The 14,370-nt window shown below is 40.3% G+C and overlaps 1 protein-coding gene across 7 annotated transcripts in view; it reads left to right on the top strand.

The window, feature by feature from the left end:
- The first annotated feature begins 11,133 nt into the window (after positions 1 to 11,133).
- The window catches only part of rc3h2 (ring finger and CCCH-type domains 2), a 124,818-nt gene continuing 121,581 nt past the window's right edge, over positions 11,134 to 14,370 (top strand). For 2 of the 7 annotated variants that reach the window (XM_043720119.2, XM_043720115.2), the window contains exon 1: positions 11,136 to 11,409. The gene's annotated coding sequence lies outside the window, so the exon portion shown is untranslated. Of the gene's footprint in view, positions 11,410 to 11,660; positions 12,122 to 14,370 lie in introns of those variants that run through there. The other 5 variants (XM_087998450.1, XM_043720118.2, XM_087998449.1 and 2 more) reach the window with 3 other exon arrangements.

Here is a 14,370-nt window from a genome sequence, read left to right as displayed (position 1 = left end):
GCATCTTGTGGAATTTCTGATCTAACTCATGTTGGATTTTTGATTACCACAGATTACATTTTCAACCTCATCTCCCCTCACGGGATACGTCACCTTAAAGCCAAACTGACCCCAATAAGACCCAGTTTACATCAATTTTTTTGCTCACATTGCAGAAAATGTACTTGTACAGATTAGAAAGGGCTGAAGGATAAGATAAAATCACCATATGCTAATGTCAAAGGCTTGAGGGTTAGTTTTTTGAAGAAAAGGTAGCAATATTAATAATGTTAGTTGCATTTTTAAATGATTCATAACCAGATGGCTGGTGCAAAATACAGAAAAAAGCATAACATTTTGTAAAAAGGGACTTATTAAGCATAGTAGAGAAGTATTATTATTGGTTACAAATTTAATAACCATTCTCCAATGGCACTAACAATTGAGGAGGGTATAAATAATTGCATGGTAGCACAGAACATTGCTAAAAGGAGACACAAAGTCCAAGCTTTTCAACTTGCACTCATCAGAACTAGGATGCAAAGAGCAGATTTAAAAAGAGACACACCAATTTATGTAGCATGGGGATGTGTTGCCTGGTCGTGCCAAGACTGGCAGCAGGACAGTAAACGGTCAATCTTGGTTCTATCTGTCTCGCATCTCATTTTAGCAATGTTTAATGGAGGAGAACAAGACAGCAACAATTTTTCTAGAAATTAATAAGGACAAATAAGTCATAATTGGTAATTGCTAGCTGATGGCAAACAAATACATAACAAGTTACTTAGACAAATAAGATAGCTGCAGGGACTTGCAATGGAATCGTTAGGGATTTCAAAATCTCAGAGCTAAACTAAACATATCTAGGACACCTAAGAGAGTGAATGGAAAGCATAAGCAATTTCATATTGGGAATAACAAAGCATGTGAGGCTAATGAGTTACATGCAACATTTATAAAATTCAGGAATCTTTAATCTAAATGGAGATTATTTGTTTATTTTCTAAGATTAATTGCACAAATAGATTTTTTTGGCATTGCTAAGGCTAGGAACATTATATGAGAGTGTGGGTTTGCAATTACAAATTTCAGAAATGCTAAGATAAATCAGATGTAAACTGAAACTTGAGAGGCAAAAGTGGACATTCTGCCACTGGAAAATGCGCTGGAGTAGTAGTAATGGGGAACAAAGAAATGGCGGAGGAACTGAACAAGTACTTCGTCTCAGTCTTCATGGTGAAAGACGTGAGTGACGTCCCAAAAATTGTGTGGGGGGGCGGGGGGGTGAGGAGAAGGTGCTAGAAAAACTGAAAGGCAGATAAATCACCTGAACCAGATGCAGGTATATCCCAGAGTTATGAAGGACATAGCCGAAGAGATAGTGGAGGCATTAGTGGTGATCTTTCAGGAATCACTGATGTCAGGGAGGGTCCCAGAGGGCTGGAAAATCACTGTTTAAGAGGGGAGTTAGGCAAAAGACAGGATATTATGGCTGATTAGCCTATCCTCGGTTGGTGGTAAGATTTTGGAGTGTGAAGGATGAGATTTCTGAAAACTTTGAAGTGCATGGTTAAATAGGGCAAAGTCAGCATTGTTTCATCGGGGGAGGTCATGCCTGACAAATCTGTTGGAATTTTTTGAGGTAACAAGCAGATCAGACCAAGGAGAGCCAATGAAAGTTTTCCATCTGGTCTTCCAAAAGGCCTTTGACAAGGTGCTGTACAGGAGACTGCTGAATAAGAGCCCATGATGTTCGAAGCAAGCTCCTAGCATGAATAGAAGATTGGCTGTCTGGAAGAAAGCAGAGAGTCAAAGTAAAAGGAGCCTACTTAGGATGACAGCCAGTGACTAGTGGAGATCCACTAAGGTCAGTGTTGGGATTACAATATTTCACTCTATATATTAATAATCCAGATGAAGGAACTGAGGGTATTCTGGCTAAGTTTGTAGATGTCATATACATGGACTTTAGTAAGGCTTTTGATAAGGTTCCCCATGGTAAACTAATGGAGAGAAAGTGAAACATGGTTTGCAGGGTGTTCTAGCTGGGCTGGGTGGATAAAGAACTGGTTGAGCAACAGGAAACAGTAGTATTTGAAGGGAGTGTTTCAAAATGGAGAAAGGTGTTCCACAGGGATCAGTGCTGGGGCCACTGTTGTTTGTAATAAACATAAATGATCTGGAAGAAGGCATTGGTGGTCTGATCAGTAAGTTTGCAAATGATACGAAGATTGGTGGAGTAGCAGAAAGTGTAGGGGACTGTCAAAGAATACAGGAGAATATAGACTGGAGAGTTGGGTAGAGAGGTGGCAAATGGAGTTCAGTCCGGGCAAATGTGAGGTGATGCATTTTGGAAGGTCTAATTCTAGAGCGAACTATACTGTAAATGGAAGAGCCTTGGGAAAAGTTAATGAACAGAGAGATCTGGGAGTTCAAGTCCATTGTACCCTAAAGATGGCTGCACAGGTGGATACAGTGGTCAGGAAGACATATGTAATGCTTCCCTTCATCAGACGGGTTATTGAGTATAAGAGCTGGCAGGTCATGTTAAAATTGTACAAGACTTTGGTTTGGCTGCATTTAGAATGCTGTATACAGTTCTGGTCGCTACATTACCAAAAGGTTGTTGATGCTTTGGAGAGAGTAGAGAGGAGGCTTACGAGGATGTTGCCTAGTATGGAAGGTGCTAGCTATGAAGAGACGTTGAGTAGGATAGGATTGTTTTCATTAGAAAAAAGGAGATTGAAGGGGGACCTGATTGAGGTCTACAAAATCATGAAGGGTATAGACAGGGTGGATAGAGATACGCTTTTTCCCAGGGTAAGGGATTCAATAACGAGAGGTCAGGCATTCAAGGTGAGGGGTGAAACGTTTAAAGGGGATACACGTGGAAGAAGATGGTAGCTGTCTGAAACGTGTTGCCAGCAGGAGGTAGTAGAGGCAGGCATGGTAGATTCATTTAAGGTGCATCTGGACAGATGCATGAGTGAGTGGGAGCAGAGGGATACAGATCCTTAGGAATTGAGCAATAGGTTTTTACAGTGGATTTGGATCGCATAGGCTTGGAGGGCCGAAGGGCCTGTTCATGGGCTGTTAACTTTCTTTGTTCTTTATGATACAAATATGAAGGAAAGTTAGTATGGAGGAGGCAGGGAGGCTGCTGAAGGATTTAGACAGGTTAGGAGTGGGCAAAAAAAGTGGCAGATGGAATTAAATGTGGGAAAGTGTGAGGTCATGCACTTGGGTGGGAAGAGTATAAGCATAAAACTATTTTCTAAATGGAAAGAACATTCAGAAATCTGAAGTGCAAAGGAACTTGAGAGTCCTAGTCCAGGATTCTCTTCAGGTTAACTTGCAGGTTGAGTCAGTGGTTAGGAATGTTGGCATTTATTTTGAGAGGACTAGAATATAAAAGCAGGGATGTACTTCTGAGACTTCATAAGGCTCTGGTCAAACCACATTTAGATTATTGAGAGCAATTTTGGGCCCCATATCTCAGGAAGAATGTACGGTCTTGGAGGTTCACAAGGATGATCCAGGAATGAAAGGCTTAACATATGAGGAACTTTTGAGGATTCTAGGTCTATACTCGGAGTTTAGAAGGATGGGGGGGGGGGACCTAATTGAAACTTAGAATGCTGAAAGGTCTGGATACAGTGGACATTGAGAGGATGTTTCCATTAGCAGGAGAGACTAGGACCTGAGGGCACAGTCTTAGAGTAAAGAGAAGACCCTTAGAACGAACGAGGAGAAACTTTTTCAGCCAGAGAGTGGTGAATACATGGAATTCATTGCTACAGAAGCTGTGGAGGCTAGGTCATTGAGTATATTTAAGACAGAATTATATACGTTCTTGATTATTAAGGGAATCAAAAGTTACAGGGAGAACGGGATTGAGAAACCTATCGGCCATGATTGAATGGTAGAGCAGACTCAATGGACTGAAAAGCTTAATTTCTGCTCCTATGTCTCATAGCATTATACTAGTAATTTTAAAAATTTAGAAGGATGTTTTAAAAGCTCAAAAGACAATTGATATATTTGGTAATAAAGTACTATTCCTATTACAAAGTGTAAAATGACTTGCCCCTTGACAAACATCAGTTCAAGGAATCAAATTATCCCTGGGCTAACTTTTAAAAATTCAATTTTTGTACTATGAAAATGCAAAATCTATTGTGGCACCAATTAGAAACTACCTGATTGTAGCACTACTTTACAATAATGACTGCACTTTATAACCATCTTCATTGGCTGTAAATTGGGTACTTTGGTGTGAGCTGAGGTCATCAAAGGTGTCAAATAAATGCAGAACTTTCTTGCTTGGACTTTTGGCTCAAATGTTTGGATTAAGACATGGGCCAGAATTTTGAAACTGGGTCAGTAATCTGGGTCCCAGCCCCATACTTTCACAATGTTATTTCAAAGTATTATTGTGTACCTCTGGAGGAAGTGGAATTTGAACCCAGGTCTCCCAGTCCGGGATTGGGCTGCCTCAAGAAGACCTGTGATGTTTTTGCCCAGAAAAAATAACCACAACAAACAATCAAGAAAACCAAAAATCAAAAAAGTCTATTTGAAACAAGGGGGAGACACAAAAAAGAAAACTCTCCTCCTCAGTAGGAAACCCAGCAGTAATAACACACTGACTGTGTTGCTGCAACATTGGTAGAGATCTTATATGCCAGAAGGCATCCCAATGACAGTGAGGAAAAAGAAAATTTATTGAAAATATTATTTCACTCCAATGTTATCTTTTTTTATGTTTCCATATTGTTCAATGATAGAAGTTTCTACTGATATTTAATAAAATATGTGACAATAGACTAAGACTTGATGATGAAGAGGTCAATATTGTTAAATGGTCATGAAACTTATGCATACAAGACCATTAAGACTAGCATTAATACTGAAAATGGTAAATTAGAATCAGGAGATTATAATCTCATTAGTTTAACTTTGATTATAAGCAAGTTGCTAGAAGGCATCATTAAGAATCTCAATCTAACCAGCACAGAGGTCAGTCCCCTCCCTAACACAAAATGGAGAGTCTTTCACCTCTGATCCAGCTCCCTCAGAGTGAACAGAATTCTGATACTCCTGTTTTTTTTTTCTTTTCCTGATTATTTTTCAGATTTATTATTTTTCCGATTTATTATTTTTCCTTTTTTTTTTAATCACCATACTACCACCTAACAGTGGTGAAAGACTCTCCATTTTGTGTTAGGGGTCATCTAACATTGGGTTGAATGCCCTACTTCGATTCTACATACATGACCATTCGGCTCTGTTCTTAGCCCTTAATTCTGTGGAGATGCCTGCTCTCCTCAACAAGGCAATGGTAGTTCCCAACATAGCTGTTGACTGCTTTAGCTACTATAATTGGACAACTTTCCTCCAAACCTATTTGGCCACTTAAGATTAAACTAACATCACGGGCATTAAATAAGCACTACCGCCTAACAGTTTAATCTTAAGTGGCCGAATAGATTTGGAGGAAAGTTGTCCAAATATAGTAGCTAAAGCAGTCAACAGCTATGTTGGGAACTACCATTGCCTTTTTGAGGAGAGTAGGCATCTCCACAGAATTAGAGGCTAAGAACAGAGCCGAATGGTCATGTATATAGAATCGAAGTAGGGCATTCAACCCAATGTTAGATGACCCCTCAAATTTCATAAGTCACTTGGGAGAAAACTAACTACTTCTTGCTCTGTGATGACTGTAACAGTTGTGCAATAATGTGCAGCAAAGTGGTTGCCTTGTTCAGAAAAAAGGATTTAAAATCTTATTCCATTTCATGCAAGCTTCTTAAGGAGTCTGAATCGCTGTTAATGGCAGCAAGCAGGTTTCTCACTCCTCCACCATTCAAACGCTTTGAAAATTGTGAACTCTAGGAGATGGCATGAACTAGTGCTTGTCCTCTGAACTTAATTTCAAATTGTGTCTGCACCTGTTCGTGCCTGATTGAAAATCCAGCCCGTGAACATGCAGCCATCTAACGTAAGGGCAAAGGAACTATTGTGGATTTATGGTCCACTGTCATGTGCTGCAACTCTGCTGATTCCTGTGGATGTGTATCTGAGAATGAACCAACATTTTCGAAAGAGGAGTCACAAATTTGGGAAAAATACTCTTGGGTGCACATAGCTCTCAGGAATAGTTTTTTTCACTGTAATAACTTAACTACGATACTTTTTATAAACTTTAATTCTGCTCCTGTTAACATCATTACCCTTTTTCTATTGTAATTTTGTTTTAAAAGTAGTTTTAATTCTTGTTTTGTACTAGTAGATTGCAAAAGCAACAATATATACAAAGTTTGATAATACTTTATAATGTAAGAATTCTGAAACAAAAATTTCAATACTTTTCCTCAAGGTGTAAAGATGACTTTGAAGACCACAATGTCGCAAAGCAGTTGGACATAGGTAAGCATCCATGATCTCCCTCTCTCTACTGTGTTGCATTGCCAATCTTGTTATTGTGGATATAGAAAATATGGAAGCCACATTGTATCCATTCATGGAAGCTTAGAAAATTGGGGAACCAACTTCCTTTTATTATTGTTGCTGCAACATTGGTAGAGATCTTATATGCCAGAAGGCATCACAATGACAGTGAGGAAAAAGAAAATTTATTGAACATATTATTTCACTCCAATTTTATCCTATTGTTCAATGGCAGAAGTTTCTACTAACATTTAATGAAATATGTGACAATAGACTAACATCTGATGAAGAGGTCAATATTGTTAAATAGTCATGTAACCTGTGCATACAAGACCATTAAGACTAGCATTAATACTGAAAAATGATAAATTAGAATCAGGATATTATAATCTCATTAGTTTAACTTTGATTTTCAGCAAGTTGCTAGAAGGCATAATTAGATAATCTCAACACGAGCTTTGGAATACATCCTGTCCTAGTGACTTGGGTGAATTATTTGATACTGAAAATGTGTTGCTGGAAAAGCGCAGCAGGTCAGGCAGCATCCAGGGAACAGGAGAATCGACGTTTCGGGCATAAGCCCTTCTTCAGGAAGGGCTTATGCCCGAAACGTCGATTCTCCTGTTCCCTGGATGCTGCCTGACCTGCTGCGCTTTTCTAGCAACACATTTTCAGCTCTGATCACCAGCATCTGCAGTCCTCACTTTCTCCTGAATTATTTGATATCGTTATTTTGATGCTGGATGCAAGCAACCCAATTAGCACTCCATACTTGTATTTTAAAACCACTTCCTTTTGATATACTTGTAAGAAAGAGCCTTGCAGAAGTCACTGCAACATCACTGAAGGTGGTCATAATTTCCAAGGCAGACTATAGAGTACTGACGCTATGTGAGATGCCTTGACAAAAGCTGGAAACAAACTCCTCCATACTTTCAGCCATGGCCTGCAAATACCTAATGTAATTGCATGCGTGGAGCAAATAGATTTTATTTTACTAACTAACTTAAGTCCATATTTTATTCCTCCTTAGAAGAGCTGCAATAAGACCCTTCCTTCTGAAGAGTTGTCTCCTGCACTGTCCCTCCCATGAGTGCTAACCTCTGTATTTGTTAGTGAGAGTAATACATGCTGCGATAGTATCTCCTCAATTTTCTTCTCATATCTTCTGCAATTTTATGTCTGTTGTAAATGACCAAGAAGAAATTGAAAAAAGACAGGGGTTGGCTTTGAGAAATGTACATTGGAGGATTGTAAACATTGAGTGAAAGTGAGGACTGCAGATGCTGGAGATCAGAGTCAAGAGTGTGTTGCTGGGAAAGCACAGCAGGTCAGGCAGTATCTGAAGAGCAGGAGAATCAACAACTTGGGCATAAGCCCGTCATCAGGAATTGGCCTGAAACGTTGATTTTCCTGCTCCTCGGATGCTGCCTGACCTGCAGTGCTTTCCCAGCAACACACTCCTCTCGACTCGGATTGTAAACGTTGAAATGCAACTTGATGTTTTTCTCAAGTTCTTAAATGAGTGCAGCAAAATCTCAAAAGCAGGCAGAACCTCAAATTTTGTGTCCTATTTTGACAGCTCTGGCAAGGTTGCTGATTTGCAGCAGTTGCTACTCCAATTTGAAGAGATTCATGATTTTGATTTGTCATTTCTCAGTCTTACTACTGTCTTTTATGCTTGGTGCTAACTTGTTCTGTAGAAAGAAGTGTGAGAGTGTTAGTGCATGTCTCATAGAACATAGTTGTAATGCTTTTGTTGTAAAGATGTTGAATGTAATTGGATTCAGGAGGGGTAATGCAGAATGGAAAGCTATGTCTTAAGTTTGATGCGTGGAAGGAAACATGAGAAAAAAGGGAAAGTGGGAATACTGGATACTGTGAATGAAGCATGGAAACATGTTTTCACATGAGCAGTGGTATGGTATGGACTTCTTTTCGGTGATAAAGGATGTGATGGTGGTGTGAACTGTTATGCTGAGAAAGATGGAGATATAAAGAATATTTATCATTGTCACTATTCTGAGGTCACCTGAGGTGCTTTTTTCACTCTATACTGATTATGGGAGTGATACTCTTTGAAGTCATGTTCTTGTCTGATGCATTTGATGTTTGTAACTTTATTGAGTTGGTTCGAAAAGAATTACTCCTCATGACCTCTCATTTTGGAGTGGGACATTGAAGGCAATTTCACAGTACTAGGAATGGTATAATCTGAGTCACTTTCTTTCTCTGCCATTTCACTGCAAAATGAGTCAGAAAGAAGTATAATCTTGCTTTGGGATGGACATCCCACTTTAAGTAGCCTCTGGTTGATGTCTTGGAAGTTCTGCTGACAAAGTATACAAGGTTTATTAGCAAATCGGGTAGGAAACTTGCATGATTGTAAGGCAGCCCAAGAGGTACATTATCCTATGTCTGTTTCCTAGTGCAGAAAGTGCGTTTTAATTTTAGCAGTTAGAGTTAAATATCTCCAGACACTAAGGGCTGAATTTTCCCCTCATTGAAGTGACATGATCAATGGCGAAAAGTTGAGAAAATATGGTAAGAATTTTGACATCAAGAAAAATATTCCCAATTTTTCCCATAAACTTTAAAGTGATTCAGAATGTCCCTACAGAGCAGTGATTACCTTATGCTATGTATTTACATCTCATTAAACTCCCAACCTACTCGTTGCTACCTATGCTACTCATAATTCTCTCCTTTTCCAAGAAACGGGACATAAATTCCTGACACCGAAATCAGAGCAGAGATGCCTGGCAAACTATTCCCTAAACTGGGCCTGCAGGGGCCAACCGGACCTCCCAGTTGCTGCCCATTTTAATTCCCCTTCCCACTCCCATTTTGACATGACCTCCGCCATTGCCACAAACTGCAAATTGGAGAAACAACACCTCATCTTCTGCCTGGGCAGCTGACAGGCCGGAGGACTCAACATTAGGTTGTCCAATTTCGAATAACCTCCCTTCCCATCGACCTCTGGATCCATTCTTCCCATTGACCAACCAGGTTGTACCCTCTACCTGTCTTCACCTATCCTCATTTCACCTGCCCTTGCCACCCCATTAAGCTACAGCTCCCCTGCCATCCCCCCCAGTTCTAAAGAAGGTTTACACCCGAAACGTCGACTTCTGCACCTCCTCATGTTACCTGGCTTGCTGTGTACTTCCAGCCTCCTGCTTTGTCTACCTTGGATTTCAGCATTTGCAGTTTTTTTTGTCTCAAATGGTGTTTTTCTGTTGTAAGCTGTACTGAGACTTGTATTAATGCCCCATGAGAGGAGTACAGGTGGTAATCTATTCTAATCTTTTATTTCTTGATTGTATGCAAATAACATTAACATTTAAGTAATTTAAAGGTGATGCTGTCTAAAATAAACCATTATAAAACATGAATTTTCTGAAATAAGACTTCTTTCTGCCTTGAAGCAATTTCATGTTATTACTCTTAATACATGTTATTTGTTTTTTATTCTGCATTATACTTTATTCTGTTTGTATTGGCAGCAGGTGCTAGTTGACACCAACAACTCAGCACAGCAAATGTCATCCTGCAGACAGACACCAACACATGGGTTATTTATAATACAATTATTAAACATAAATAATGTAGTTGATTACTGTAAAATTGAATTCATTATATACTGGTAATATTGTGATGTTTCATTTATTTCACTTTGATTTTCTGCAGCAAAGATGTCCACATCTGATACTTCAAAGAATGTTGTAATTTTAATAAAATAATTACCATAAGTGAATAAGTTGTAAAACAGTATCCTTTAAAAGTGCAGAATAATTATATTACAGAAAGAAACTACTGGAGAAACTCAGCAGGTCTGTCACATCAGTGGAGAGAAAACAGGGTGAACTAATGAAGGGTCACTGGACTCAAAGTTAACTGTTCTCTCCGCAGACCTGCTGCGTTTCTCCAGCATTTTCTGATTTTGTTTCAGATTTCCATTATCCGCAAGTTCTTTGTTTTTCACACTACATTCGTTATTTACTTCATAGCGGTTGATTGGGTGATTTGAAGGCATCCCTGCTAGATACTACAACAACTTTCATTTACTTTGTGTCTTTAATGTCCCGTGGCCCTTGGGAGGTGCAAGCAAATTGTTATTTATGGTATGCTGCCTCTTGACTTTCTAAACACAGTGTGCGTGATTACACAACTGTACTAAGTCAACTTTGGCCTTTCTTCTCAGCGTGTCAACACAGTTCACTTAAGGTGGTCATGTCCGAATCGTTGGTGACGAAGGAAAACAAGACGGGAATGGGTGGGGAGTACATTTGCTGTCAGCTCTGGCCATGGGTAAGACCATGTGAAGTCTCTCGATCTTGTCTACCTTATCCCCTTTTCTGGCTCCACTAACCACGGCCTCCCGCGACTCCCCCCTCAAACCGTCGCCTCTGCCTCAAAAAAAACAAGGGGCTCGTTCTGGCTGGACCGCTCCACACCGCCGCATCCTTCCGCAACACGGAAAAGTAGAGCCCGGCGAAACGATGACACGCAGAGCGACTGGGGGCGGGGTGAGAGGAACAGCCCAACAATCGACGCGTTGTGGCATGCAGAAACGGCAACCGGGAAGGAAGAAGAGGTGGGGGGGGGGAAGGAAAATGTTTATTTTTAACATATTAAAAAAAGCCTAGGAATCGAATGATGGGGAGGATCCCGTACCTGAGAAGCCGAGTGTTTGTTGTGAGGAGAGACCGTTGCGCGGAGGGATACACGGCAGAGATGCTCCCTTCCTGTTAAGGTCTCCCTAACGGGGAGTCGCCGTGATCCGGAGCAAAATGTCGGAGCCGGAGCAGCACTGCACCGCCAACGACTCGACCTTCTATCGGCTTTTATGACCCGCGGTTAAGCCGCTGTTTACATGTATCCATTAATTGCTTCTGTGAAGTTAACTTATTAAAGTTTTTCTTTCTTCGATGGAAAGATGGATGTTACTTCTTCTTCTTAGTGCCTACAGAAAAGGTAAAGAGTTTTTTTTTACTCCTTCACACCCCCCCCCGCCCGAGCTTTTTACGGGGAGCAGCTGTCAAAGACAACCGAACGTACTGGCTGTAGAGCCCTTTTAGCCACGCCCACCTAAACTGCCGATTGGTGGTTGGCAGATCCTGCATCCGAAGGCGCCACCGTGATTGGCCGGGAGCCCTATCAATCATTGTTGGCCGCGGTGGGGTGGGAGGAAAGCCTGTCAGGTTAGGTTGAGGAGCGAGTCCTTTTGCTGTGCTGTGACGCGAGGCTGCTTTAACCCGCTGTCATTAGTATCTCGGCACCAACGCTGCACTGAATAAATGTCACACCGGGGAGAATTTGCGGTTGAGGCGAACGACTGGGCTTGACCCGGCTCGCTTCCGCAGCCGGAGCAGCCTTCGCCGACACACGATGACAAGTGTAATCGCCATGTTTTCCCGAAGTGTCAGTGCCGAGAGACTGTGGGTGTGTTGTGCTGCCCTGACAGGAGTCTGATGGAGAAAGGGACCAGGCTTTTGGAGCGTCCACCGTAGGCATTTTTAAAAATCATCTCGGCTTCACGTTCTGTGAAATACGCCCAGTCCGATCACGCAGCTTACTTTCGACTCTCAGGGAACCAGGTGCTATAAACAGCTGCTCCCCTTATATTTTCTATAATCAGGAACGTTTTGACAGTCCCTTCTCCCCTCCGAAAAAAACACCGTTTTAGGTTTGTGGTTTACTTTAGAATTAGCACTAAAACATCACTCTCTTGTAGTTGCTATTTGTTTCCATTGAGTACATATAATTGCGCAATAAGCGCATACAAATTTGCAATCAGCATTGCCCTATCTGGCACTTTTACGGTGGTTGGACATGTGTCGTTTTTGGTTTTCTATTTATTTTTTAAATCGAGTTAGTTAGGCTCAATGACAAGTTTTACACCACAGACTTTAAAAAAAAAACACAACTACTTCACTTTTATATATTCTCTTTTGAATATTCTGGTGACCACAGATGACCTGACTCGTTGCTTCCTTGATGTCACGTCACAGCCTTCCCATGTTCAAATGTAAGAAGCATCGTTTCTGCAAGACCAGCTCTGTTAGTTTCAAGTCAACTTGATGACCAGCTTAAAGCAATCATATTTTATGCAGGTAGTCTAAACATAACTGACACCACAATGTTGCTAGTTCATGATCAGCCAAAACACCCATTTTGACTTGAAAGAAAGTATATTATTTTTCCTTCACTTTTGCTGAGTCAAAATCCTGAACTCTCTTATAAACTGCACATTAGTTGTCCTGCCAGGCCAAGAACTTCAAAGGTTCAAGAAAATACCTCACCTCGCCGCCACCGTCTCCAGGGCAGTTAGGGATGAGCGATAAATGCTGGCTAAGCCAGCAACGCCCACATTCCCATTAATAAGTTTATACAAAAAGGATGTAATCATGCAATTGCTGTAGATGTCTAATCTTGGAGCTGGTCATATTAAGTAGTTTTACGTACGATACATTAAGTAGAACAAACATTATTTTTGATTTTAAAATATACAGCTTGTAGTAATAGATTTGTTTATCTGATAAATGCAAAAACCAATTAAAGTTTTTCATTGGTCTGTGTTTTTGTTCCTGTTCAAATCATAATTGTTGCTTTGTGACTAGTACGTAGTTAGATGCATTGGTATATAATTGAAAGTTGCAGATTAGCAGATTTCATATCTATCTTTTACTGTTAATGAATACTATATTTGGAAGTTTTTTTTAAATGTTCTCAGATTTGGGTATTGCTGGTAAGTTTAGTATTCCTTGTCCATCCTTTGTTACCTTGAGAAGGTGGTGGTGCAATGTCTCCTTGAACTGCTGAATATTTTTAGTGAATTGATATATCTGAGTGGCTTGCTTGGCCACTTTTGAGGCTCTTACATTTTGGGAGACCAGACTGGGCAAGATTTTCTTTTCTTAAACAAAATATTGAGCTAAGTGGGTTTCAACAAAAATCCAACCGAATGGATTGTCTAATCCTCATTTCAAGATTCTGAATTTTTTTTTCAGTCATGGGATGAGGAATGAGGGCATCACTGGCGAGGGCAACACTTATTGTTCAGTCTTCTTGACTGTTAAGAGCTAACCACATTGTTGTGGGTCTGGAGTCGCATGTAGGCCTGGTCAGGTAAGGATGGCAGGTTACTTCACTAAAGGACATTAATGAACCCGATGGGATTTTCTAATAATTGACAATGGATTCATGGTCATTAGACAGTTAATTCCAGATTTTTTTTTCTGTTGTTTAATTTAAATTCCACCATTTGCCATGGCAGAATTTGAACCCAGGTTCCAGAACATTACCTGGGTCTCTGGATTAATAATCCAGTGATAATACCAGTAGGCCACCATCTCCTCTGAATTAAAATTTTCAGACAACATTTGATGAATCTGTATTTACATTCTCCTGGTTTTTGCTCAAGCTTCTGGATTACTGGATCAGTAATATAATCACCATACTGTGCTTCGTGTGAATTTATATATCCAGTTGGTTCTAGGAAGGCAAGTAGCTATGGGGCCCTTTTGAACCTGCTCTCTTCCGATGTAAGAACATGGTTAATCTGGTTATGGTCTCAACTCTGCTTTTCTTATCATTACCCTTGACTCGCTTGTCTCAGGTTTATCTAACTCAGTGTAAACCAATTCAGGGACGGAGTCTCTCTTTTTTTCCCCCTGGGCAAGAGAATTTCACATCCTAAGAAGTTTCCAAGAGAAAATACATTTTTCCTCCTATACTTAAAAGGGAGGTGTCTTAAACTGTGTCCAGTGTTTCTAGTTTCTATACAATAGGAAACATCTTACTGGTATCCACTCAAAATCTTGTACATTTAATGAGATCATTCTTCGAAATCGAATGGATTCAGGCCCAACTTGTTCAACCTTTCTTCGTAAGATCGATCGTTGAATTCAATAACATGTTGAAGATGAAATCTAA

The sequence above is a fragment of the Chiloscyllium plagiosum genome, unplaced genomic scaffold (genome assembly GCF_037043375.1).
Source record: "Chiloscyllium plagiosum isolate Xiang-an unplaced genomic scaffold, Cpla_swu_hap1 HiC_scaffold_21, whole genome shotgun sequence".
Lineage (NCBI taxonomy): Eukaryota > Metazoa > Chordata > Chondrichthyes > Orectolobiformes > Hemiscylliidae > Chiloscyllium > Chiloscyllium plagiosum.
Note: the sequence above shows the minus strand (reverse complement) of the source record. Positions and strands in the feature narration are given on the sequence as shown.